At 48.0% G+C, this 25,643-nt stretch overlaps 1 protein-coding gene across 1 annotated transcript in view; it reads right to left on the bottom strand.

The window, feature by feature from the left end:
- Positions 1–23,798, bottom strand: part of nab (NGFI-A-binding protein homolog) — a 526,490-nt gene extending 502,692 nt beyond the window's left edge. The window contains exon 1 of the mRNA XM_075693896.1: positions 23,725–23,798. The gene's annotated coding sequence lies outside the window, so the exon portion shown is untranslated. The remainder of the gene's footprint in view (positions 1–23,724) is intronic.
- Positions 23,799–25,643: the final 1,845 nt, after the last annotated feature.

Here is a 25,643-nt window from a genome sequence, read left to right as displayed (position 1 = left end):
TGATTCAAACTGAAACAACTTCCCTTAGTCTCGAATTTCGAGTGACGACTGGTTAAAGAGCGTGGATATTAATTAATCTCTCGGCCCGTTTGAATATCGCGCAAGACTCTGCAAGATAGCATGGCAAACATCTGTTAGGTGGTTGCAATTTTCCGCAACGCGACGCGCGACAGAAATCGACCTCTCTGATTGTAACAACAGACGCTCACTTAGTATTTAGGCCACGTGTGTGGAGCAGAGTGCGCCAGCAGTTTAAACCTTCGGTCGTTAAAATAGCCTAATTACCAAAGCAACGGAGGCCGAGCTAATGTCCAACTAACGTATAATAATGGCTCACGTACCTTGTCACGGCTACGCCTCTGTATGTGGTGAGATGCAAATTATATTAAAGCGGAATCACTCTGGTCTCGTCGAACTACATTTACTTTTCTTCCTTGAGCTTTTAGGTCGGAAGACTCAACGGAATACAAAACAATAGGCGTAGCTACCGCCCGTAGTTCACAACAAAACAAGCATTTCTCTTTCCATGTTCGCTGATCTTGTCCCCTGATTAAGTGCCTTGATGACATAGTGGGATGTTTCAGCCTGCCACAAATAATAGGGAACTATGGCCACCGGGAAGACGGTTTCTGAAACCCGTAACAATAAAGAAACATGGCAACACCTTAGTGCAGCACAATGCGTTGGCGGGCTAGTTGGTGCGAATCCATGAATACTTTGTTAAGCGCAAAAAGACAGACACAAGCGCCTTGTCCTGTCGTCTTTCTTGTGTCTGTCTTTTTGCGCTTAACAAAGTACCTTAGTGCACACCTGACTGTTGTAGTTACGATTAAGAGGAACACGTCAAGTGACACTGGTCATATTATCTGCACAGCAGGAAACACGTCTTAGATTAGAGGAACAAATTTCTGGAAGCAGAACGTACACACAGCAGGGTCGTAAACTAGTTGGGTAGGTGAGATAAGGAAACTTACAACTGGCTTCAGTTGACGCAAGACAAGGTTAAGTGGACGTCGCTTGGACAGGTGGAAGTGGTCAAAAGAGTCGATTATGAGGTCTCCAGGGCAATCGGCTGTTTTGTACGCTTCCATCTGGGCCTCACTTATTCTACTGAAGCTTTCGAACCTATTGAAGCGGCAAGTCTATTCAACTGCGAGACACCGAGGATGGAATAACGAACACGCCTGGTGGCACAACTTCGAGAAGAGCAGCTTCTACACGGAGAACTACTCATGTACGGCGTTAACCCGATGTTCGATTTCGTTGTGTGGAAAAAAGCTATGAAGGCGAGGTGTGCCGAGTTCCACGCATGCATCGCTTAGGCGGAGAGGCAAGTAGCTATAGCCAGAAGGTCACAGAAATAGAGTATAAGCTTATTGTTGTACCCCCTGGTGATGGTCCGAGGAGAAGCTTCGCTGCTCGTCAATAGATCTAAACACAAAACCACCGCATAGGAAACACAACAAGGCAAATATTAGGAGTAGGTTCCTAATAAGGATGAATAAATGAGGCGCTATTAAAAAAAAGATAGCTTATCCATTACCCGATCAATGACAGCGAAAATCCCACTGCAATATAACTGGCGCAGCGTGACTGTTCCCCCTCTGCAGATCCATTAGAAAGAACATCAAGAATAGGCGCTTAAGTCAGGTGGTAAAGCATCAATGCTTAATCAATGGCTGTTGTTCCAAGCGTCTCTCGTATTAGTCGAGTGGCGAACTGGTATTAAGGGGAAGCTGTAGCTCTTATTTAAACACATTAGAAAGGAGAAAACGGTTTGCTCGGCAACCACTCCACCAAATTTGATGAGGTCTCTGCAGTTATATTATTTTTATTTGCGAAGTTCACATACAGTAGGAGGTACCGTTGTTGAACCACCGTATGCGAGAGTGAGAAAGGAAAATAGAATCAAAGTACATTAGCTGTAAAAGGTTAACAAATGTGAACCTACAAAAAAGAATGCCAAAAGATCACCAGAAATAACTTATCCAAAAAGACAATGATTGCCCCTGTATTCTTATTGCTTCTGCTTTTAGATGAAGTGTCTCAGTGATATCACATTTTTTTATTCCTGGAATAGAAATTATGCAACTACTTTAGATGCATTTCAAAATAACCTATCTTCAAATAACCTAATAGCCCTTCTGACCTAACATCTAGTTATAGGAGGAGTTTCTGTATACTGTTCATTATTGTTTCGAATCGAGTACTTCTGAGTCCTCTGGGTACTGTACAGGTCAGTATAGAATTCTTCCGCTCCTTTTACAATACCTTCGAGATTGCTGATGATAGTACCCTGCTTATTTTTCAGTGCATACATCTTGGTTTGTCATATTCCAAGTTTCCTTCTCACTGATTTCAGGCTGCGTCCATATTTTACGGCTTCTTCAGTCTTTCTTACATTATAGTTTCGAATATCACTTATTTTCGTTTTGTTGATCAGTTTTGACAGTTCCGCGAATTCAATCTTATCTCTTGAGTTGGACACTTTCATTCTTTGTCGTTTCTTTATTAGGTCCTTTGTTACTTGAGAGAGCTTGCCTACTGGTTGCCTTGGTGCATTGCTTCCCACTTCCCTTAATATCTCTTTTTTCTTCAATACCTACCTTGTACCGCGAGCTATGACTGTGAGAGATCCGGTCGTATCAATTTCTTCTGTTTTTTTTTACCAATAATCTAAACGTACCTGGTTTATCTCGACTGCTGACCACTTGGCGCAACCGTTCACTTTACACCCAAGCGCTTCTGGAAGGTGTACATTACCTACGGTTCTCACTGGCTGAATCCTTTCGCATTCCATTAGTGCTCTCCGGATTTTTGCTGCTGCATACACATGCTACATCTAGTTCCGAACATTTCCTTTGGTAGGTTGTTGTCTTTAGGCTACCGGCCCCACCCCCAAGAAGCAAGGCACTGCCTTTTTGTTATCGTACAGATTTTCCCTTCTAATTTCTCTCTTCTCATTCTTGTAAATCTCCATGGTCCATTGTGCTTTGATTCTTTGCATAGAATTAACTGCCTCTTTCTTTCTGATGCCTCCTGGCTTTTTATTTACAATTTCAAGTACCTTGTACTTCGCTGGCAACTTTCTCGACGTCTTCTTTCATTTTGTGTCCACGCTTTTCAAGTACATATACTTGTGCATTTAAGCTGCCCATTTATTTTCATCTACTTTCCTTTGTGTTTCTTCAAAACTAATTTTTCTCTATACTTCTCTGAGTTCAAAAAGGAGCCCAACCCATGTCACCCTGCGCCTCCTCATTTGTGGCTTTACGGTGGGCTCCCAAAGCCAACCGGCCTACCGATGTTTACTTAAAACCCCGGCAAGATATCCGATTTTAAGCAAACAGTGGCACTTGAAACCGTTAACGCTGGAACCTTTACTCCTTTCCAAACTCTACGCACCACCTCATACTTATTGTGGCCACACAGTGCTCCCTGTTTCATTACTGCAGCTTTCTATTTCCCCTTTATTTCAAGATTCTCTTGGTGGCTACTTGAGTAAGTCTATTTCTTTCGTTTAGGTATGTGCCGAAGTATTTATATTATTACGGTTATATTATATTGTGTTGTTATATTATATTGCTTGACTATGGATATGAATTGCTGTTGCATTGACACCACCTAATTACTAGTCTCTTCATTAAAAATCATAATTACCCGTCCCAGCCAAATTGCAACCTGTAAATCCACAAATGAAGAATTTATCATTATAACTATAGTCCCCCAATTTCTCTGTGCTAAACTTCAGGCATAGATTTGTCGCTGCGTTGCCACAGATATTCGCAAATATCTGTAAATCTCTTTTAATGTCCGTAATCGCACCATGGTCGTCCGCATACATCAGTCCAGGGCACATCTGTTGCACCTTTTGTCGATTACGCATGTAGCACAAATCAAACCCTAATTCGCTGTCTTGCTGTCGTCTTTCTATGCCCTTAACATAAAGCGTGAGCAACAATGAAGACAGAGGACGTGCTTTCTTCAGTCCTTGGTGAATTCGCACCCCTTCATTACCTTTTCGACTTTCCCATACAATTTTTATTCGGTTGTCTCTGTATATCTCCGTCAATTTACGGCTCCACTAAATCCTCCTCTAAGCCTTCGTGCTTAAATATATCCAATAATAAGTACTTGTCTACGTTGCCATGGGTTTCTTTACTATCTAAGATGATATCCATGAAGGTCAATGCTGAGCTACTGAAACCTCTGTGTACTCACTTAGTGCAAACATATTATGCTCTAAGCGTCTGCGTGGTCTGAAACCATTCTGCAGTTCCCCTGGTACATCATTTTTCTCCACCCACTTCGACAGTTCCAATTTTTGGCTTGCGTTGCCATTCGATATACCACCGACGTTACTGTTACTTGCCTGTACGAGCTCGTCTTATCCTTATCACCTTTGCCGCTGTAGATGAGGTTCATCTTGCTTTCATGCCAACCAACAGGAATTTTCTTCTTTCTAATAACCTGCTCTTTGGCATTAGACATCACTGCCTTACTCTTTGGACCAAGATATTTATTAGCTGTATTAAAATGTCATCGGATCCTGCCGCCGTACTACTAGGGTCATTTCTTTCATCATGATAAGATCATAATTCCCGATTTTTCTGTGCTAAACTTGAGGCCTAGATTTGTCGCTGTGTTGCCACAGATATTATCAAGTGGCTGTAAACCTCTTCTATTGTCCGCTAGTAGCGGAGAATAAATTGCAACTTCTACATGTCGGGAGAGCTGATGGAATATAACGGAACTCACAGTGCCGCAAACTCGGTACCTATCGACGCTACGTGGCGCGCACGTCGCATCCCATGGCAAATGGCACTATACAATTTTAATGATTATGATGATGATTTTTATGGCATTGCCTTTGAAACGGGACTGTGACAATCACCTAGCTGCTTGAATTATCCAGATATGTCATACATGTTTTTAATTACATCAATATTTATACATCTTCATAGTCTTCTTTTTCTTCCCCAACACTTCCCTATCCACCTTGTGCCGCTACCTATGCAGCTGCTACACGGCGTGCACACCTGGCGTAATAATATGCAACTGCAATACAAAATGTACACGTATCGACGCTATGTGGCGCGCACCTCACATCGCAAGACAACTGACAAGCTGCGATATTAATGATGATGATTTATGTGCACTCCCTCTCAAGCGCGGCGGTGACATACTCACCTAGCGTGCTCGATTGATTCGGGTTCACAATAAATATATTTTTTCTAGCATTCTTGTATACATCTCCTTTAACTTCTTTTTCTCCTTCAAACATTCCTTAGTTGCCTTGTACCACTACCTATGCAACTGCTACACGGCGTGCCACCTGGCATAATGACATGCAACTACAATGCAAAATGTACACGTATCGACGCTACGTGGCGCGCATGTCACATTGCGTGTCTTCTAGCGTGCTAGGACGCGTTTATGAGGCATTTTTCCGCTGCCTGCTAGCAAGCGCTGGCGTGGCTCAGTGGGAGCGTAGCTGACTGCGACGCAGTGGGCGCCGGTTCGATCTCGGCGGGGAGTGCGTTTTTATGCCCCCTCACCCCCGGCGATAGCTGCGACGGACGCCGCCGGCGGAGCCCATCGCCAGCCGAAACGGCTATCGGAATGGGCTCGTAAGGGCTCTCGCTGTAATAGTGCACGTAGGAATGAACTTTGTGGCACCCCTTTGTTAACAACCGCAGGATGGGAAGTGAAGTTATTGACGGATAGAACTTGGTAACTGCTAAAAATTCTTTTTAGTAGCGTGAGACTTGGATATGTTGTATCATATCCAAGAAACTTGCGAAATAGTATGTTATCTTCACTAAAATAAAGGGTTTGGAAAAGTTACTAAAAATGGGCCAGCAATATTACCATTGCCAATGCAGGATTGAAGTTTACCAGTGGAACAAGCACTTGCTTAATCGGTGAAAAGACCAGGCCTAAATAAACAACAGACTAGTTGTTATTTTCTTACACATTTTATGTACTGTGAAAGTCCGACATCTAGAATTGTTTATTTACTTTATCCATAGATATTGGCCCGTAATTACCTTTGTTATTTGAATTGCCTCTCTGAAACACAGAAATCACTTTCGCCGTTGTAAGCAATCTTTAAAAAGATTGTTCAGACCTAGTGAGTGCTTGTAGTCGGTTTTTCAATTATTCTGTAGATATTTTTAAAGAAGTGTTGAAATCGCAGACTTTTCAGGAAACGACATTATCAAGTTTACAACTCTGTCACGCAGCAATAAAACGTTATGTCGCAATTGTCTAAATTGAATATAACAGTACACCCAAACCGCCAAATTGATATATTATACATGGCTCTCAAATACACCACTGATATTTCAATAGGGCTTTTGCAAAACCCTAGTAAACATGGTAAGAAATTCAACCAGTACAAAATTAATATACGAAATTTGTCCGCTGTGGTTGTTCTAACAGATGCAGTAGACATAACGGCGATATTTGTTTTTGGACAAGAGTCACGGATTGCTAAAATTTGGTGCATCTGTTATTTTTTCTCAGTTATCATTATTCGTTAAGTTATTAAGAAGATTCGGGGCCCAAGCCAATATTGCGCTTCTAACAATGAATAGAATTCAACTTTTTCTCTAAGATACAACAAACGGCGAAAAATTGGTCTAGTCTTAACAAAGCATTTCTCCGTTCTACGTGCATTTGAATAGGTGGCACTGGAGTTGAGCGCGAGCTAAAGCTTCCCCTTGACTGGAGCCTTTAATAGGAACGTCGAATACGGTCACCTCCATAAAGGAGACTTTCTCCTCCCTCGTTGCTTAATATGGAACGTAAGAAGCGTCACAACATTTTGCGTTGCACTTGCAATGCGCAGCAAGCCGCGTATTCATCGGCGGCAGTCGAGCTCGCTCGCAATGCTGCCTAATGCCTGGAGAAGACGCGGATCAAGAACCGGCGAACGGGGCTCCTGCTGGCAAGGGGCGCGCCTAATCTCGAGCCGCGAATTATGCGGCATCATTGTTATTCTGGCAACGCGACGTGAGGCTAACGCCCGGATAGCCCTGTCGTTGAAACACGGCGAAAAACCGAGCGCGTGCGAGAGGGCGACGCCGAACAGAGAAACATCGAGGCGGGAGACGAAGAAGCGACAAAGCACAAGCACGGCGGGGGGAACTGATCGCGACGCCTTTATTGCATCCGCCTGGTAAGCCGCTATATTTGTTTCTCGTACGAGAAGGACCCAAGGGCCAGCAAATGGCGACCAGATTCCGAAGAGACGCGCGAAATGCAGTTCCAAACAAAAAGCGACGATGCGAAGCTTCCAAGGGCAACCGCGTTAAAAGCAATATGCGCTGCACGGAAGGTCACCAATGGGCACCAAATTCTCTGTCGAGACGCCAGCCACCTGGCTCCGTTTTGCAGTTCTTGCACTCCGGTTCATAGATCTGGTGCAACGCTGTGGAAGCTACGTAAGTAGAGCGGTCTCCAAATTTTATCACTCCGCGCGTTTCGTCTATACTTCGCTGGGCGCCAGGGGCGCTTACTCGCGCGAGCATGCACGTAAGAGAGAGAGAGAGAAAAACTTTATTTTCATGTTTGGTGGTGTGGTGGAAAGGCCCTCGGTCCAGAGCCTCGCTTGAGGCATTCTTCAGTGCAGCACTGATAAACACCGCAAGGTAACGTTGGTCGCCGGCACTGGTTGCTTCTGTCAGCCACCCGGCACGAGGATTGAGGGAAAGATTTGTAGGGGCAGGCGGAGGAAGTAGGGGTGGTCCACAGGACCAGAGAACGTAGGATATGTCCGAGCGTGGGATCTTCAGGTAAGAGGACGCGGAGCAGATGCGTTCGCGCTGGTGTAAAGTGCGTTTAAATTTCGGTCTGACCAATCACACTCTGTTCACGGTTGAGCACTTTGCTGAGCTTGGGGAACTTGCGTCTTTGCTCTTGATAAGGCCGTAGAAGCAGGGGAGCCCACGCTTTTGTCTGGGCTGGTCGCGGAATGCAGGTTGCCTGGTTCAAGGTATCGCAGGCGAGCTGATTATCCCTTTCATTTCCCGGCAGCCCGTCATAACCAGGTATGCAGATGATTTCTAAAGGACCCTGAAGGTGCTCTTGAAAAATTGCCGAAATGTGGGCCGGGAGATCGCTGTGCAACAATTTCCTGCAAGCCGCCATGGATTCGGTAAATATGCTTCTTGGGCAGGGAGCATGTGTTACTAGGGAGCATGTGTTTGATCGCGATTGCGATGGCTGTCACCTCCGCTAAGGTCGGATCTGTGGTACATACCTCCGTATGTACAATTTGGAGGTCGTTATTCACGATTGCTATAGCGGAGCCCCATGCACCAACGCTAGCATCTGCGTAGACGTATATGTGGTCAGGGGTTTTTTGCCATGTACCTCTTGAAGTAGGCAATTCGCTGGCGTCGCATCTCCTTGCCTCGTTCTGGATTCATGTGGTGTGGCAGTGGACAATGGTTAGAAGTTCACGTTGTTTTAGGGGTAGTTGGCGCGTGTCCACAATAGGCGCATCTTCTGGATGATGACCGATGCCATGGAGGATGTGCGTGCCTTGACAGGTGCGCTGCAAGCGCAGTTCTTGGCGAGGACGATGAATACTGTCTATTTCCGCTACCGTGTTATGGCAACTGATGTCAAGGAGGAGCTTAGTGCTGGCACTAAACGGAATGCCGATGGCCAGCTTTGTCGCCTTCGAGATGAGCGCATCATGGAGATTGATATCTTGCTGACGGAGATTGTTATAGGGCAGGTGATAGCGCAGGCGCGACACAATTAGCGCGTTTCTTAGTTGAAGCATATCCACCTTTTTCACTCCGTTGGTTCGGTTGGAGACCCTACGCATCATGTGCAGCAATTGTTCTCCATGCCTGAGCAGGTGCTGCAGCGTCGCAGCGGGGCTTCCATCTTTCTGGATAAGGAGACCGAGTATCTTAATACGTTTTGGTTGGGAAATCGACACGCCTTCGCTTACAATTTGTATGGTGGGCGGTCGCCATCTTTTGTGATGGACCAGTAGCAACTCAGATTTTTCCGGCACACATCTAAGGCCAATAGTTTGAGCAGCCTCATGCAGCCTATTCATAGCATGATGAAGAGTTTCTTGGATGTGTTCTGGCGAACCCGTGTTGATCCAGATGGGGATATCATCTGCGCAGATCGCATATTTGATGTCGGGCATGTTTCGTAGCGCTCTATGGACTACGCACATTCAAGAATGTGGGCTACATCCCTGAACCCTGCGGGATACCTCTCTGCGGATGGCGATACTGTTGTGAGGTGGTGTCGGCTATTCGTAGCGTGTACGTGCGACTCCGTAAAAAGACCCAGATATAATTATGAAGCTTCGTTCCGCAGCCAGTAGTTTTGAGCTCTTGCAGCAAAACATCGTGGTTAACATAGTCAAAAGTTTTCTCGAGGTAGATGACAAGAATAGCTTTAAGCTGAGCGCTGCTTGTTTCCTTCGTGATTTCTTCGTGTAGCTGCCGCAGAACGTCTTGAGTAGATAAGTGGTGTCTTTATCCAATCGAATTATGAGGTAGGTGTTGGGATTTCTCAAGGTGACTAAGAAGTCTGTTAAGCACGATGCGCTACATCAGCTTACCGACGCATGATGTTAGCGATACTGGACGCAGATTCGCTTTGGCATGGGGCTTGTTAGGCTTCGAAATGAAAATGATGCTGGTTGTCTTCCATTCTTCCGGCACGCTGCTCGTGTGTCACACATTGTTAATTTGCTGAAGTAAGAATGCCTGATCGGCTTCTGTGGTGTTGCGGAGCTGTGCTGTCGCAATTTGGTCTGGCCCTGACGCTTTATTCGGCTTTGCTTCTACTAAGGCACGCTTTAATTCCGCTAATGTGATTGGGCCGACGAGACACTCATTTTCTGGCTCTGCGCTTTTGTAGTCTGCATACTCTGGTTGTGCTCGATTCGCAATATGTGTTGTTCTAAGCTCGTTGAAGGCGGTATGCTTTTATGTTTCTAGCAGCTTCCGGAGCTTATGAACCATTTCCGCCTTTGACTGGGTTACGTCAATCTGTGATCGGACGAGATTCCACGTGGCGCTCATATTCAATGTGTCGTTGAGCTTGTTGCACGTATCGTACCACTGCTCACGAGTGAGACGTTCAGTGTAGTGGACGATCTGCTCGTTGAGCGTGTTGATGCGCGAGCGAAGTTTTCGATTGAGCTTATTTCATTTCCATCTCTTGATGAGGGCCATGTCGTACCTCCCAGAGATGAAGGAGATGTTTGTCCATGCTTGGTTGCTCCTACTTCTATATTATCTCCTTCGTGTTTGTGTGGATCTCTACCCAATCATTCAGGTGCATGTTTTGGAAGTCTCCTACATGTGTCATGCGGAACTCATTTCAATCCAGGAGGCGATGCTAGCGCTGGCGCTTTGTGAATCCTTCGATTTGCAGAAATATCTGTATGACAGTGTGGTCACTGGTTAAGGTATCGTGCGTGTTAACCCATTGCGCTGACAGTCGTCCTTTAATGAAGGCGAGATCGGGCGTATTATCCCTTTCGACGGAGTTTCTGTGCCGCCTCGGGGAGCCGGTCTCGTTAAGGAGAGTTAGCTGGGTCTGTTGCATATGGTGTAGTATTTCACAACTTTTAGAGGAATTTTTTGTGTGTCCCCATGAAGTGTGTGGTGCGTTGAAGTCGCCTGCTATTAGATTATCAAAATACTTCGTTGGCCGCAGATTCGCAACCTACTTGAAAAGGTCTACTTTCTATTTTTGCGGGCTATAAACATTCGTGATGAATAAGTGGGGCTGTGCCTTGCTCTTGACAATTTTAGTTGGAAGGATGCGTACAGTGAGGCTCTGCTCCCTGCTTTGGACAACATTTTCCGCTATATCTTTACGAATAAGAGCGGCCATTGTTGAATTATGGCTATACGCCGTATAGCCTGCAAGATGAAGTATTTGGTTAGTTTCCTGGAGTAGGAGAATGTCTGGTCGACGATCTTGAACGGCGATATTCCACTGCTACACAGTTCCACTGCCACACACGAGATTAGTCGTCATTGTTCTACTGATGATATTGAGGAGCTCCCGCTGTAGGGTAAGGAGTGGGTTGCGTTACGCTGGTAGATCGACGTGTTTTGGGTCGGTCGCACTCTTCTTGCGCAGTAATGCGGCCATCGCAGCTTGCACTTGTGTAGAGACCATGGCGTCTGCCTGGTTTCTGAGTAGCTCGTTCAAGAGGGAGCGCATTTGGCTTATAATTTGTTGAGCATATATATTTAGCGCCGCTTCACCAGGTTCCTTGTGCAGCAACCTGTTCAGCTATCTTGGGCTCTAGACTTGTTTGCATTTCTTTCATTTCGTCCTTTAGTTGCTGAAATTCTGCTTGAAGGTTTTTGCCTTTTTCATCGTCGGTTGCAATGACGCTGGTTCTACTTCTTGTACTAAGGGTTGCATCATATCACCTAATGGTGTGGCTTGAGGTGCGTGTGCCTCTGCTTGCATGTCCATGTCTTCGATAGGCTCTAGTGATTGTGAAGCTAGTGTTGACGTTCGATTAGGTCTGCGAGTTTGACGTAGAGTGTTATTAAAATCCTTGGTTACTTGTTGAGGTGCCGAGTGACTGACTCACCTGGTTTGCTGACTGACTCGCTGGTTTGCGGGTTGCTCTTCTTGTTGGCCTCGGGAATGGTTGTGATCGCTGCGACCTCCGGGCCGGTTGCGGTGCCCGGACTGGTCGCGGCTCCCGGACTGGCCAGGCTGCCCGATTGGCTTTGGCTCCCGGACTGGCTATGGTCCCCGAAGTGGCCGCAGCCCCTGGAATGGCTGCGGCCCTTAGATGGGCTGCGGCCCCTGGATCGATTTCCGCCCCTGGATCGGCTGCGGCCTCTGGATCGGCTGCGGCCCCTGGACTGCCGACGGCTCGTAGAGCTACATCTGTATCTCGATGTGTTGTCGGAGTTGCGTTTTGGGCTTGGGCTTCGGCTTGCGAAGTCCCGCGTCCGTCCGTGTCTAACGCCTTTTCCTTGTGTGCGCGTCCTTTGTGTTTCACTGGTACCCACTTTTTTGAAGTTCATCATGCACCAACTGGCCTAAGAACTTGCGCTAATGCATCTCGTCTTCGACTTCTTTCTAGTTGAAATTTATCAGCCCCAGCTTCTGCTTGCATCTGGTTCTCGTTTGTGCTCTCTCTCCTTTCTTCTCCCGAAATCAACCTTGTCTTTGCCTTGAAATGATTCTGCTCTTATTTTTCAAATGTTATTTAATGCTGCGTCCACTCGCAGTTTGTTTCCATCTTCGAATAGGAAATGTTGTATTGTTCGAAGCTTGGCTGCCTAAAGTTAAAGTGGTTCCAAAATATTGTAGGTGCGGTGTTTTTTTTTCCCCGTACTTTTTACAACCAACGTTCACTTTTACCTTTAATCTTCGCTTGAACCAGTATTTCAACCATATATTGCTTTCTCCCGGCGCATTTCTCATTTTCTATCTGCTTCATCCGGTGGCAACTGCAGTTTTCTTTCTTTGCCTGCCTATGCTCTCGTGATGCTTTCCGTGTTTCATCGATCACTTCCTGTGCGTCCCTGTTCCACCACCTTTTCGGTTTCGTTTTTACTTTCTAAAAAACGTCTTGCTTCTCTTTCCTTATTTCTCTCGGTTAGAAGCTCGCTATATTTCCACTCTTTACGTTTTCATTTGCCAAGTCATTTTTTACTCTTGTCGATATATTTCTTATTAGCCCAGCGCTCCTATTTAGAGTGGTAATTATTCGCCCCTTGCTCTCTTTCTAACTTAATATCCTATTTTCATAATGATGCGTTTATGGTCGCTCCCTACGCTGTTACACCCTTCCTTGTCAATGACCATTTCTCTAAACTTATCGCAAATTCCTTCTGTCCTCGGACAGTAACCAATGGGTCGATTGGTTATTTTCGACTTCCAACATGATCTGGTTATCGCGTTTTTTCACTTTGACGAAGTTACATTGCTCGCAGAAACCTAGCTTTAACTTCCCATAGTTTCGGTATAACCGTCTAGGTCCTGTACGTATGCATTCGCGTGACTTAACATAAAAATTTCGGCATTATTCTGGAAACCCTTAATATCAGCACTTAGGCGTCACGCTTAGGCAATCTGCTGTGTCCTTGTACACAATCTTTGCGGCCGAGATTTGCAAGATGTCATTGCTCGTTCTTTACCAAATTGGCTAACAGAGCAACAATGTGACAGGAAACTCCTAAGAGACTAATAAGTGCGAAAAATGAAAGGCACGGGGAATGTTGTTTTTTTTTTGTTAGTCACAGCAATACCATGCCATGCGGCTTTAACTAACGCATGGGAGGCTCCACGGTACAATTGCCAACGAAGACACTTTGTAGCCAAACAGCACCTGCCAACCTAACGCAGTACACCCTCTGGATAGTGTTTCTTTAAACGTGACCTGGTCACATGACGTCTCTTAAAGGGAAGAACAAATTGACACACTAGGCGCAGAGAAGATAGAATCTCCTCTCAGTCATTTCGAAACACGAAATAACTACTGATATTTTCACGTTCAGTAGCATATTTGAACTTGACTTTCATCACTTAAACAACGTCTTTCATGTGTCGCGTGGCTACTTGGAATTCTGTGCATGGCTCCTATTTGATGTAATATATTATATCGATAGCAATTATATGCGCACCCCAGGCGCACTTCTGCCGTCGGCGTCGCCGTCTCCGTGGAGTTCCGTACAAAGTCCAAGGGCAATAAAATCGTTGCAGCTTGCCGTATGCTGTATGTGCGAGTGAACTCTTGCGAGGTAGAGCCGGCGATCGCGCCTCAATCTCACGCACGCAAGGGAGGGAAACAGAGAGGAAGCGCGCCGTCTTCCGTAGCGCGCGAGGCTCCGAGGGGAGGGCAGGGAGAGGGGGAGGGGCGTTCTACTTTGGCGGGCGTGGTGGCCGCATGCGTCCGGCCGTGCCGCTGTATCTTGAAAGCCATCTGCTACGCGGACAGAGTTCGCCGCGGGCTGTTTTCGCGGCTTACTTTGCGTTCATGCGAGACGCAGCACGAAGTTCAATTCGCTCGCTGCTGCTGCCGCGCTTCGTCACTCCAGCGTTTTGACAGCGAGTTACCGCGGTCATCGAGTGAGTTCTGTTCATGTTTGCTTGTGAGCGCGTGACACCATGCTGGTTAATTTACTTACTATGCCTATGTTTACAAGCTCATACGGTCGATAAAACTACTATCCTTACTTCGTATAACTGTCCACTAATTTGCTATCGCAATCGATGCTTCACCATTCGGGTGAAACCGACTTTATTTCAGCAAGTGACGACAGCGTAAAGGTCTTCTTTGGCGGCGTCACAGGTGTTTGGCGTACGTGGTATCTGGGTATCTATCTGGCTTTTTGGCCACAATACGGCGGGCCTTTGGCGCCTCCAAAGCGTCGTAGCGAATCGCAAAACGTCTGAACATGTCTTAACGTCTCAACGAGGCAAAACGCCAGAATTAGTCGCACAGTAGTTAAATTACCGGTACGGGTGTAATTAGCGTCGATATCGTAAGAATTTATCCACGTTACATCATTATCTCCGGCATAGGCTCACCGGGCTCCTTCTTCAAGAATCAATAAAGGCGAGTCAAACACCAAGGAAGACAACGTCGTCCGACATGTGAGGAAAGAAAAAGCGAATCGAAAATCTAGAAATCGACGAAGCAAAGAGAGGTTCCAGAAAAACTGTAAGGTCATACAACATAACGCAGAAAACGTTAAAATATATGAAAAGTATTATGCAAATATGCAATCATCATCGTTAATGCCCAATTTCGGTCCAGATAAATACATAGGCACGGCAAGGTGGGCCCCGTTTAATTGCATCGCATGTTACGTGCACAGAGTTTCGCTATTAAGCGGTCAGCCCGTCTCACTGGGGCGCAGAGTAACAACGTAACAACGCGTCACTATTAATAGTTCTGTGGCGGTGGCTAAAGCGGTATCTACCTGAGGCCTCCACTGTTTGGATCCGACCGCTGGTACGATCTGTTGGGAACTCGGCGCTGACGCCCGTGGTTGTACCTGGGTCGCAAGCCCCAAGGGTAGCGTTGGCCTGGCGGCCTGGGGTACAACTGGAAGCATCCGAAGGTCCCGGCAAAGCATGAGTCGACTGGTAACAACGAAACAACTTGTTTATTTTAACATCGCAAAGAGTTGGCGGTCAGGTTGACCGAAGTAGAGAGACGGGAGAGCACTTCACTCAACAGAAGAAATCGGAGCCCTCCCTTTTGGCGTCCGGGGGCAGCTGTTTTTATACTCTCGCAGTTGAGGGCAAGAAGGAACCCCTCAAAAGACGAGCACGTGAATGTACAATGGGCTAATGGTGACGCACACTGTCGTAGCGATGCCGTAGCACCATGTCGAGCACGATCTCGTAGCACCCTGTCGTGGCGCTGCCGGTCGGACACAATGACTGTAATGAGAGGATGGTCCCTGCTTTGGCATCGCCTGTTTCGGGCACAATGACTGGAACGAGATCCCTGCTTTGGCATCGCCTGTTTCGGGCACAATGACTGGAATGAGATCCCTGCTTTGGCATCGCCTGTTTCGGGCACAATGACTGGAATGCGAGGATGATCCCTAGGCGGTCGCATCGCCGCAGTCGCGCCTGGAAACACCTGGCGATGAGTGTTGCGGCGATGACGATCGGGCCAAAATGTCTGCCGCCCCGCCGCAGTCGCGCCGGCAAAACCACGTGTCGCAGGCGAAACGCAACAGACCGCCCCGCCGGGGGAAGGAGATCCCGATGGACAGGGGACTGCATCCGCTGTCCGGAGGGATGTCGCTCGATGATGCTCATAACCGAAGTCGGGCGTCCCTCGACGTTTCTTGAGCGCAGCGCACAGAGAAGGCCTCGTTCTCTTGTTCAGGTTCGCACGGGACACTGCAAAGTGACTTCGGGAGAGTTCACATTTTTGTTCTCGTTCCCGGCAAGCGTTAGAACTACGCTGAAACTCAACCGCTCAGTCAGCAAGCACGGCACAACCCTCACTAAGCCCTGCCAGGCTCTTTCCCCTTTTTATACCACTGCCTAGTTCCTTACAGTAGTCTAGCATCACTCAGAACGCGTCCACAAATTGAAAAATTGCACTAGAAAGCATATCATCACTTTGAAACACTAAACAAAAGCAATATGTTAAAAAAAAAATCCTGCCTCAGGAAGAAAACATCAGTAACAAACAATTTTGAGGCTGATTCCTACGTTAGGGGCTTCGACTTAAGCCATCGGCGTTACCGTTGAGACTCCCCTTTTTGTAACGCACCTCAAAGGAATATTGTTGTAAAGCGAGGCTCCAGCGCAGGAGGCGGCCATTTTTGGGAGAGATGGTCTGCAGCCATTGGAGAGGGCAGTGATCCGTCTCAATGATAAACCTCGAGCCGGCTAGATAGCATGACAATTTCTGAACGGCCCACACGAGACATGCACACTCTTTCTCGGTGGCGCTATACGCCTGCTCACGACTGGTCAGCTTACGACTAGCATACAGGACGGGGTGTTCTACTTCTCCATTTTCCCGTTGGCACAGTACAACGCCCATGCCTCGCTCACTAGCATCGCACTGAACAATGAACCCTTTTGTATAGTCTGGCGATCGTAGCACAGGCTGGCTTGTTAGGGCACTCTTTAGGGCGCTAAAAGCTCTTTCCTTGGTCTCGTCCCAGACGACTGTTTGAGGCTCTGTTTTTCTTAGAGCATCCGTCAGGGGAGCCGCGATATCAGAGTACCTAGGGATGTACCTCTGATAGTAGCCGGCGACACCCAAGAACGACCGAATATCGGTCTTGGTGCGCGGTTGCGGAAAGTCTCGCACAGCGGCCACTTTTATTTCAGAGGGGCGGCGACGACCCTGACCAATCACGTGACCGAGGTAGACAACCTCGGCCTGTGCTAACTGGCACTTAGGAGCCTTGACTGTCAAGCCCGCTTCGCGCAGGCGGGTTAGCACTGCCCGCAAGTGTGCCATATGCTCAGACCAGGATGCGGAGAATATCGCTACGTCGTCTAGATACGGTAAAGCGAATTCTTGCTGTCCCCGCAACACTTTATCCATGAGGCTTGAAAAACAGTATGGCGCGTTCTTCAAACCAAAACTCAACACTTTAGGACGGAATGTTCCCATTGGTGAAATGAACGCCGCATACCTACTAGCCTCTTCTGTAAGTGGAACCTGCCAATAACCCCTGACAAGATCTAGGGTGGAAATAAACTGAGCGCTACTAACTTTCTCAAGGCGCTCCTCGACGTTAGGGATCGGATAAATTTGATCCTTAGTGATGGAATTAAGCCTGCGGTAGTCGACGCAAGGACGAGGTTCCTTGCCCGGTACCTCAACTAAAATCAAAGGGGAGGTATAATCACTCTCACCTGCCTCAATAACACCGAGCTGTAGCATTTTCTTTACCTCAGCCTCCATAATATCGCTCTGGCGGGGTGACACCCGATACGCCTTGGATCGTACTGGCTCTGTGGAGGTAAGTTCTATATCATGAGTAAGTACAGAAGTCCTACCAGGCCTCTCAGAGAACAGACCTTGAAACTCTTGTAATAGCTGGTGTAGTTCGGTTTTCTGCTCGGGCGACAGCGGTGCTTTACTGATAAGGTCACTAATGACTTGACCGGTGTCTTCCCTGTTCGTCACTGAGCCTAGTCCCGGAAGCTCGACCGGAAGCTCTTCAGGAACGTTTACCATCATGCACACCACTGCTTCCCTTTGTCTATAAGGTTTGAGCAGATTACAGTGGTAAACTTGCTGTGCTTTCCGCTTTCCTGGCAGACTTACCACGAAGTTAACGTCCGACAGTTTCTGAACAATTCGTGCTGGGCCCTCCCACTGCACGTCTAGTTTGTTGTTTAGCGATGTGCGCAATATCATGACCTCATCGCCAACCTCAAAACGACGGGCCCTGGCTGTCCGATCATAATAAACCTTGGCCCTCTGCTGGGCCTTTGTCATTGCTTCACCTGACAACTCTTGTGCCCTTCTTAAGCGTTCGAGGAGCTTAAGTACGTACTCCACCACGACTGGGTCGTCGCCCCTACCTTCCCACGATTCTCGAAGCATGCGAAGCGGAGATCGAAGCGAGCGACCGTACACCAGTTCAGCTGGCGAAAACCCCGTAGCTGCATGCGGCGCGGTCCGTAAAGCAAACATCACCCCAGGCAGACACAGCTCCCAGTCAGTTCGATGTTCAAAACACAACGCTCTCAACACGCGCTTCATGACGGAGTGGAGCTTCTCAACGGAATTCGACTGTGGGTGGTACACTGAGCTGTGTAACAGCTTTACCCCACACCTTTCGAGAAAAGTTGTCGTCAAAGCGCTAGTAAACACTGTGCCCTGATCTGATTGGATTTCCGCAGGGAAACCAACTCGCGCAAATATGGACAGTAGTGCATTAACTATCTCAACTGAGCTGAGTTCTTTAAGCGGCACTGCTTCAGGGAACTTTGTCGCTGGGCAGACCACAGTCAAAATGTGTCTGTACCCCGTGGCTGTTACCGGCAGAGGTCCCACAGTATCAATAACGAGCCGTCTAAAAGGCTCCGTAATGATAGGTACCAATTTCAACGGCGCCCTCGATTTGTCCCCTGGTTTGCCCACCCGCTGACAAGTGTCACATGTCCTCACGAAATGGTCTGCGTCCCGAAAACACCCTGGCCAATAGTACTCTTGCAAGAGACGGTCCTTAGTTTTCTTAACTCCTAGGTGTCCGGACCACGAACCCCCGTGTGACAAGCGCAACAGATCCTGACGATAGCATTGAGGCACGACCAGCTGATCGAACTCCACTCCTCGGCGGTCTAGATACTTCCGGTACAGGACTCCACCCCTTTCCACAAAACGCGCAGTTTTCCTGGCGATACCTTCTTTGACATTGCAGCGCACGTTTTCCAGGCTGCCATCCTTTTTTTGCTCGGCTATCAAAGCCGACCGGCTGACTTTTAGCAACCTATCAAGTCCGTCTGACGTAGGCGCGATGAGCAAATCAGTAGATAGCTCTTCTAACTTTCCCGCGTCGGGCGTTTCCTCTCCAGTATCTGGCGCCTTTAACGTTACAGACTCAAGTTTATTCAGTTCGGGCGTGCTCGGAATATCAGCTTGCTGCGCCTCTGACCCTTTTTCGTTGTTTGATAACGTCGGCCCCGCAACTACCGCCTTTGCAGCGAGCTCCCGAACCTTCGATCTGGTTAAGGCCTGAACACTAACTTCACCAAACAAAAGCCCCTTCTCGCGCAGGAGGTGATCGGACCTGTTTGAAAATAGGTACGGGTACTGGGGTGGCAGCATAGATGACACTGCCGCCTCCGTCTCAAGCGCTCCGAAAGGTCCTTCAATAAGCACTTTTGCTACCGGCAGACACACGCTATGAGCTTCCACGGCTTGCTTGATCCATGCGCACTCGCCCGTGAACATATGGGGTTCTACGTAAGACGGGTGAACTACATCCATCGTAGCTGCGGAATCGCGAAGCACTCGGCACTCTTTCCCGTTCACGAGGAGGTCTCGCATGTAAGGCTCGAGAAGCTTCATGTTCTCGTCAGTGCTGCCTATTGAAAAAAACACAACTTTTGGTGTTGTTTCCGGACACTGCGCCGAAAAGTGACCCGGCTTCTGGCACGTATAACAAACGCGCGCTTGCCTCATCTCGAACCGCTTTCTGCGTTCGGCTTCGGCTGCCGCCGTCTCCTTAGGTTCGGTCGCACTGCTTCCACTCGCATCCGCACTACGCGTGTTCCCCTTTGCTCTCATGGGTGTGAACTTCGGCCTCTCAAACTTCGAGCCAAATTCACCCTTTTGACCGTCCTTAGCTCCGCGAGCCCGACGCGTCACAAACTCCTCGGCTAGCTCAGCGGCTTTAGCCACCGTACAAACGTCTGGCCTATCCAAGACCCAGTATCGCACGTTCTCCGGTAACCGACTATAAAACTGTTCTAGCCCGAAGCACTGCAGAACTTTATCGTGGTCACCAAACGCTTTCTCTTCTTTGAGCCACTCCTGCATGTTCGACATAAGCCTATACGCAAACTCTGTATATGACTCACTTCTGCCTTTCTCATTTTCCCGAAACTTCCGACGGAACGCCTCCGCAGACAGCCGGTACTTTTTTAGAAGACTCGATTTCACTGTGTCGAAATCCTCTGCCTCCTCTCTATCCAAGCGAGCGACTACGTCGGCCGCCTCGCCGGGTAACAAAGTGAGCAAGCGCTGTGGCCACGTTTCCCGAGAGAACCCCTGCTTCTCGCACGTTCGCTCAAAGTTAACCAGGAACAAACCAATGTCCTCTCCAAGCTTAAACGGCCGCATCAGGTCAGTCATTTTGAACAATACTCGTTCTCCTGCACCGTGTGCCTGACTTCCATTACGAGCGCGTTCCATCTCTACCTCGAGACGCTTCATTTCCAAAGCGTGTTCGCGCTCTTCTTTTTTCTCTTGTTGCTCTCGCTCTTTCTGTTCTTTACGTTCACGCTCTTCTTTTTCTTTCTGTTCTTTAAGTTCGCGCTCCTGTTTCTCTTTTTGCTCTTTAAGTTCGCGCTCCTGTCTTTTTGACCTCTCCTCAATAGTCTCAAGGCATTCCGACAGCTCGTCATCCTCAGCTTCTAACTCAAGAATAGCCTTTAGCAGTTCAGGTTTTCTTAGTTTGTCTGAGACATCCAGACCCAACTCTCTTGCAAGCTCCAACAATTTCGGTTTGCGCAACGACTTCAAATCCATGGCTGCTCTGAATGCTGCTTTCTCTACTGCTTACTATTGTCTTGCCGCAAACTAACCCGGCAGCAACGACAACCACAATTACCAGCTCTGTTTCTGACACTAACAAAAGCCTGGCAAAGCTCAGAAGAAGAAAGTCCCGCACTCACCAAACCTCGCAGTCAAGAGTTCCGCGCAGTCGTTCCGCTGCAGGCAACCAGTCGTCACACAGGGCTCGTTGCACTGCTCCCGGATCGTCGTTGAGCTGCTCAGCATACAGTCAACTGCATCTCATCGCTGCTGGCCTCCGTTGTCGCGATCTCACCGCTGGCAGACAGTTGTTTGGAGTCGGAGGCGATCTCACCGCTGCCAACCAGATGTTTGAAGTCGGAGGCGATCCCACCGCTGCCACCAGATGTTTGGATCCGACCGCTGGTACGATCTGTTGGGAACTCGGCGCTGACGCCCGTGGTTGTACCTGGGTCGCAAGCCCCAAGGGTAGCGTTGGCCTGGCGGCCTGGGGTACAACTGGAAGCATCCGAAGGTCCCGGCAAAGCATGAGTCGACTGGTAACAACGAAACAACTTGTTTATTTTAACATCGCAAAGAGTTGGCGGTCAGGTTGACCGAAGTAGAGAGACGGGAGAGCACTTCACTCAACAGAAGAAATCGGAGCCCTCCCTTTTGGCGTCCGGGGGCAGCTGTTTTTATACTCTCGCAGTTGAGGGCAAGAAGGAACCCCTCAAAAGACGAGCACGTGAATGTACAATGGGCTAATGGTGACGCACACTGTCGTAGCGATGCCGTAGCACCATGTCGAGCACGATCTCGTAGCACCCTGTCGTGGCGCTGCCGGTCGGACACAATGACTGTAATGAGAGGATGGTCCCTGCTTTGGCATCGCCTGTTTCGGGCACAATGACTGGAACGAGATCCCTGCTTTGGCATCGCCTGTTTCGGGCACAATGACTGGAATGAGATCCCTGCTTTGGCATCGCCTGTTTCGGGCACAATGACTGGAATGCGAGGATGATCCCTAGGCGGTCGCATCGCCGCAGTCGCGCCTGGAAACACCTGGCGATGAGTGTTGCGGCGATGACGATCGGGCCAAAATGTCTGCCGCCCCGCCGCAGTCGCGCCGGCAAAACCACGTGTCGCAGGCGAAACGCAACACCACCCTGGGCTACGTAACGGCTTTAACTCTCTTTGGAAGGAGCCCTTGGTTGCAGGCGTGGTCGCAAAACCTCACGATTCCCTGCGCCCACGTGACCACCATCTCCCTCATGATAGACACATGTGCTGAGAAGGGAAATCTAAACTGGTTCGTACTTGAGCAGAGCAACCAGTTGGGCTTTTTGGTTGAACGTAGTACAAGGCTGCCGCGCGGGAACCGACAGAGACAAAGGAGGCTCACAAAGTACGCAGAAGCAGCGCTGACCTTCAACAAAAATGTTTACTTTGCCTGTGCGCAGCTAGTGTTATAGCGGACTATCGGAAAAAGAAAAAAGAAGAAGAATGCGCACGAAACCTGCTCATAAGGCTTTCGCTCCCTGGAATTTCAGTCTAGGGAGGCCAGCTCTTTCTGGCACAAGGCTATCGATGGACAATTGACGCAATTTTTTCCCGCGCGTGAAATTACGGCAGACTCGATGATAGCCCTAGTAAGGCTTGATCTGCTCCTAGAAACCATCTTGCATTTATCGAAGACAGGTTTACACCCAAAGTCACAATATTGCGCACCTAGGTGAATTTGGATTGTGTTGTTAACATTCTTGTGGCGTTCCCTAAGCCAACCGTTAATGCATCGGCCGGTTTAACAGATGTGGACTTTACCACATGAGACAGTTATTTCATACACCACACACAGGGTCACATTGTGTGAAGCGCTGTCTGTGATTAGTTTTACACTGGGCCTTCTCTCGGAAGACAGCGCAAGTTTGCTTACTCGATGACAGCAGTTTTCTAGGCGCGGAAAAAGAACTTTAGCATTTGCACTCCGGCGAACCTTCTTAAGGTTGTGCGAGATTCTATTAAAATATGGAATAACTGCCTTCTTTACGTTGTCACGACTTTGTCATTCTTTGAACTGTGTTCTAGTGCGACCAGCTCTTTTAACTTAATCATAAGTATCTCTTTCGCGACACTAACATACAAACATAAGGCATATCCAGCTGCGCTAAGGCAGAATACCTGCCACCGAAGGTTTTCTTCCGCCTCGTGCACACAGGACTTTTTCAAGGCATTTGTAAGGCAAGAGGCAACAATGCTTCACGAATTTAGAGTGTGCAGATCGAAGTGGAAGTAAAGGCTTGTTCACCCTTAGCTCAAACATCCAGCACACGTGTTGTATCAAACACTAAAAGCGCAGGTCTAAAGCCGAACGTTATTTTCTTCAGAAACCTGATGCGTCAAAGTCAGGGGACATAAACACCAGGCACACGTTTAACTGCTACAGTGAATTCACCGTTATTTTGACCGTCAAGAAGAACTAAAGAATTGTGGACGTATCTAAAGATACGAACAACGTTTAAACTATGGAACTGTATGTTACGAGTCCTATCACATTTAGCTAAACATAAGTAGCTGAGTACAGGCGCTATCGAATGAAGCAGTAGACATACCCTCCTTCTCCAGGTAAGTTCCTTTGTGTCAGGTAGCATAAGTAGACGCCAAGTATGCGTTAAGCAATTATGTAAAGCGACTGGCACAGATACCTGCGTCATTTTCAAAGTGAACAACGCCATGTTTGTCAATTGCCTCTTCTACGCAAGACAAAATCCGATTGCGCGGCAGGGAATGTCCTTTATGTCGACTGAAAAGGCCTTAGCACTAAGGCTCAAAGGTCTGTCAAGCAGCTTACAACATCGTGTGAACCATGCACCAAGAAAGGATCGTCTATTTATAATCTATTAAGGTTTACTTTCAAGAAATAGTCTGCCGCTTTTGCTAGGTTCGCAGAACGCTGTTGTAGTGTACTGTTTACAAAGCAACGAATGAAAATATCGAGCGGACGAGGCACTCACTGGTTCCGTTGGCGTTCCTGGACAGGATGCGTCCCGTGCAGCCTGGCGGGGGCGGCGGCACGCCGGCTGACCCTTGGGGCGGCGGTCCAAGCGGGCCCTGCTGGCCGGCTTCGGCGGCGGCGGCGGCGGCGGACGTCGTCGAGGGCGGCGGGCAGTGGTTCAGGTACTCGCGCACCTGCTGCTCGGCCATCGACATGTCGCACAGGGCGCGCACCTACGGAAGGAAGGGACCCTTAGTGTCGCCCTCTGTGCCACCGTAATAGTTTGCCCATGCTGAGCTATTTCATCACATGTCTCGAATGTTTCACGACGCAGGTCTCCGCGCAAATACCTCTCAAGGTGCAAGTTGACAGCGTGTACTGCGACTTCAGCAAAGATTACCAATTCCTGAAATACCTATGGTGGCTGGTTAAGCTCAGGCGTTTTGATAATGACTCTTAAAGTATCGCACTCCTGCAAGGCTACATCTTTTATACATCATGTTATTTTTAAGTGTAGCATTATAAGTGGAGTAAGACCAAAAATGCGGTCCTTCCATCCGTGACCGAAAAATATGGACCGATCCTGGAGATATTGCAGTACCAGGCCGACCGTGGCCCGGTATTGGACGCTTTCACAATGCATGGGCAGAAGGCGCTGCCTAAGCCCATTGTGTGCGCACTTGACAGGGGCCGGCAGACGTGGCGGGATAGCGACTTATTGTCTGCGCAAACATTAACCACACCGGCGCAAAATTGTCTACGCGTCAGTCTAACACCCTCTACGGACGACTAGTACCTACCCCAAGACAAAGAGGGGTCACTCACCAAGTTTACGCACGTGCTACGCACAATCTGAAGACACAAAAGTACGTGTCATTCTTCAGCACCCATAGATCCGTACTCAGTATACTGGGACTAGACACGTACGAGAGGAAACACGAGGAACCACAAGACGCACACAAGAGGAAAAGATTCTACGTGTGCAGAACGTGAAATAGAAGACTACGTGATTTTATATAAATTGTTCCGATGGGGTGCGTTTATTAAAAGACGACAAAAAGAGAAGAAGAGCTGCCGCGCCGACACAGAGCCACTCCACAGACCATCACGCTTTGTGACCCTTACCAAAAGCTCAGCAGCAACTGTATGTTTTGCATCTGTTCATGTGTCAGTGCCTGAGGGACAATTTTTGCACCGAGTTTCTGTTTCCCTAAATCCTTCTGTGAGAACTGGTCACACATATCGGTATTCAATTTCAGAACTTAGCATATCGTGCGCGAAGTAACACGGCGATTATTGTGCCGTAACTGCTTCACAAGTTCTACATTTGCTGCGGAATCTGACGTTGACGCGTGTATGACTATGGGACTTAAGTCAGTAGTACGTGTTGCTGGGTTAGTTGGTTCGTACTGCACAATTTCTTATCATGAAACGCATGAGCACCTGTGGCCAAAGGCTTTATGCTTCGAAATCGTTCAGACTGAGGAATAGTGTTCCACCGAATCTCCGTCCTACCAAAAGATTAAGAGGAAGCTTTAGCTTGGAGTCAACTGCAATGCCGCCTATTCAAGCACATGTAAAACGTAGAAATGCTTTTATGAGGCAACCTCTGGACCAATATGAATAAAATTTGCTGAACTTAAGAAAAACGTTAAATTGTAGTGACTATCGGAAAATTAATTTTCTTGGGCCCTGAAAATTTTACAGGAATTGCCTCAAATTCGTCAGTGTCAAACAAAATTAACGCACGTAGTTTACCAATCGCGAACTCTGCGCCAAACACAGGAACCGCAGTGATGTAAATTGCATATGTTAGAGCATCAATTTATATCTAACGTAAAGTTTTACAATGTGTTGGAGGGTTCTGCAAAAGCAAAACTCACTTATTATTGGTGTGTTTCAGAGCCATGCAGCAAACATTAAATTTGTACGCTTTGC

The sequence above is a fragment of the Dermacentor variabilis genome, chromosome 5, assembly GCF_050947875.1.
Source record: "Dermacentor variabilis isolate Ectoservices chromosome 5, ASM5094787v1, whole genome shotgun sequence".
NCBI classification, from domain to species: domain Eukaryota; kingdom Metazoa; phylum Arthropoda; class Arachnida; order Ixodida; family Ixodidae; genus Dermacentor; species Dermacentor variabilis.
This window is presented reverse-complemented; position numbering and strand designations above follow the sequence as displayed.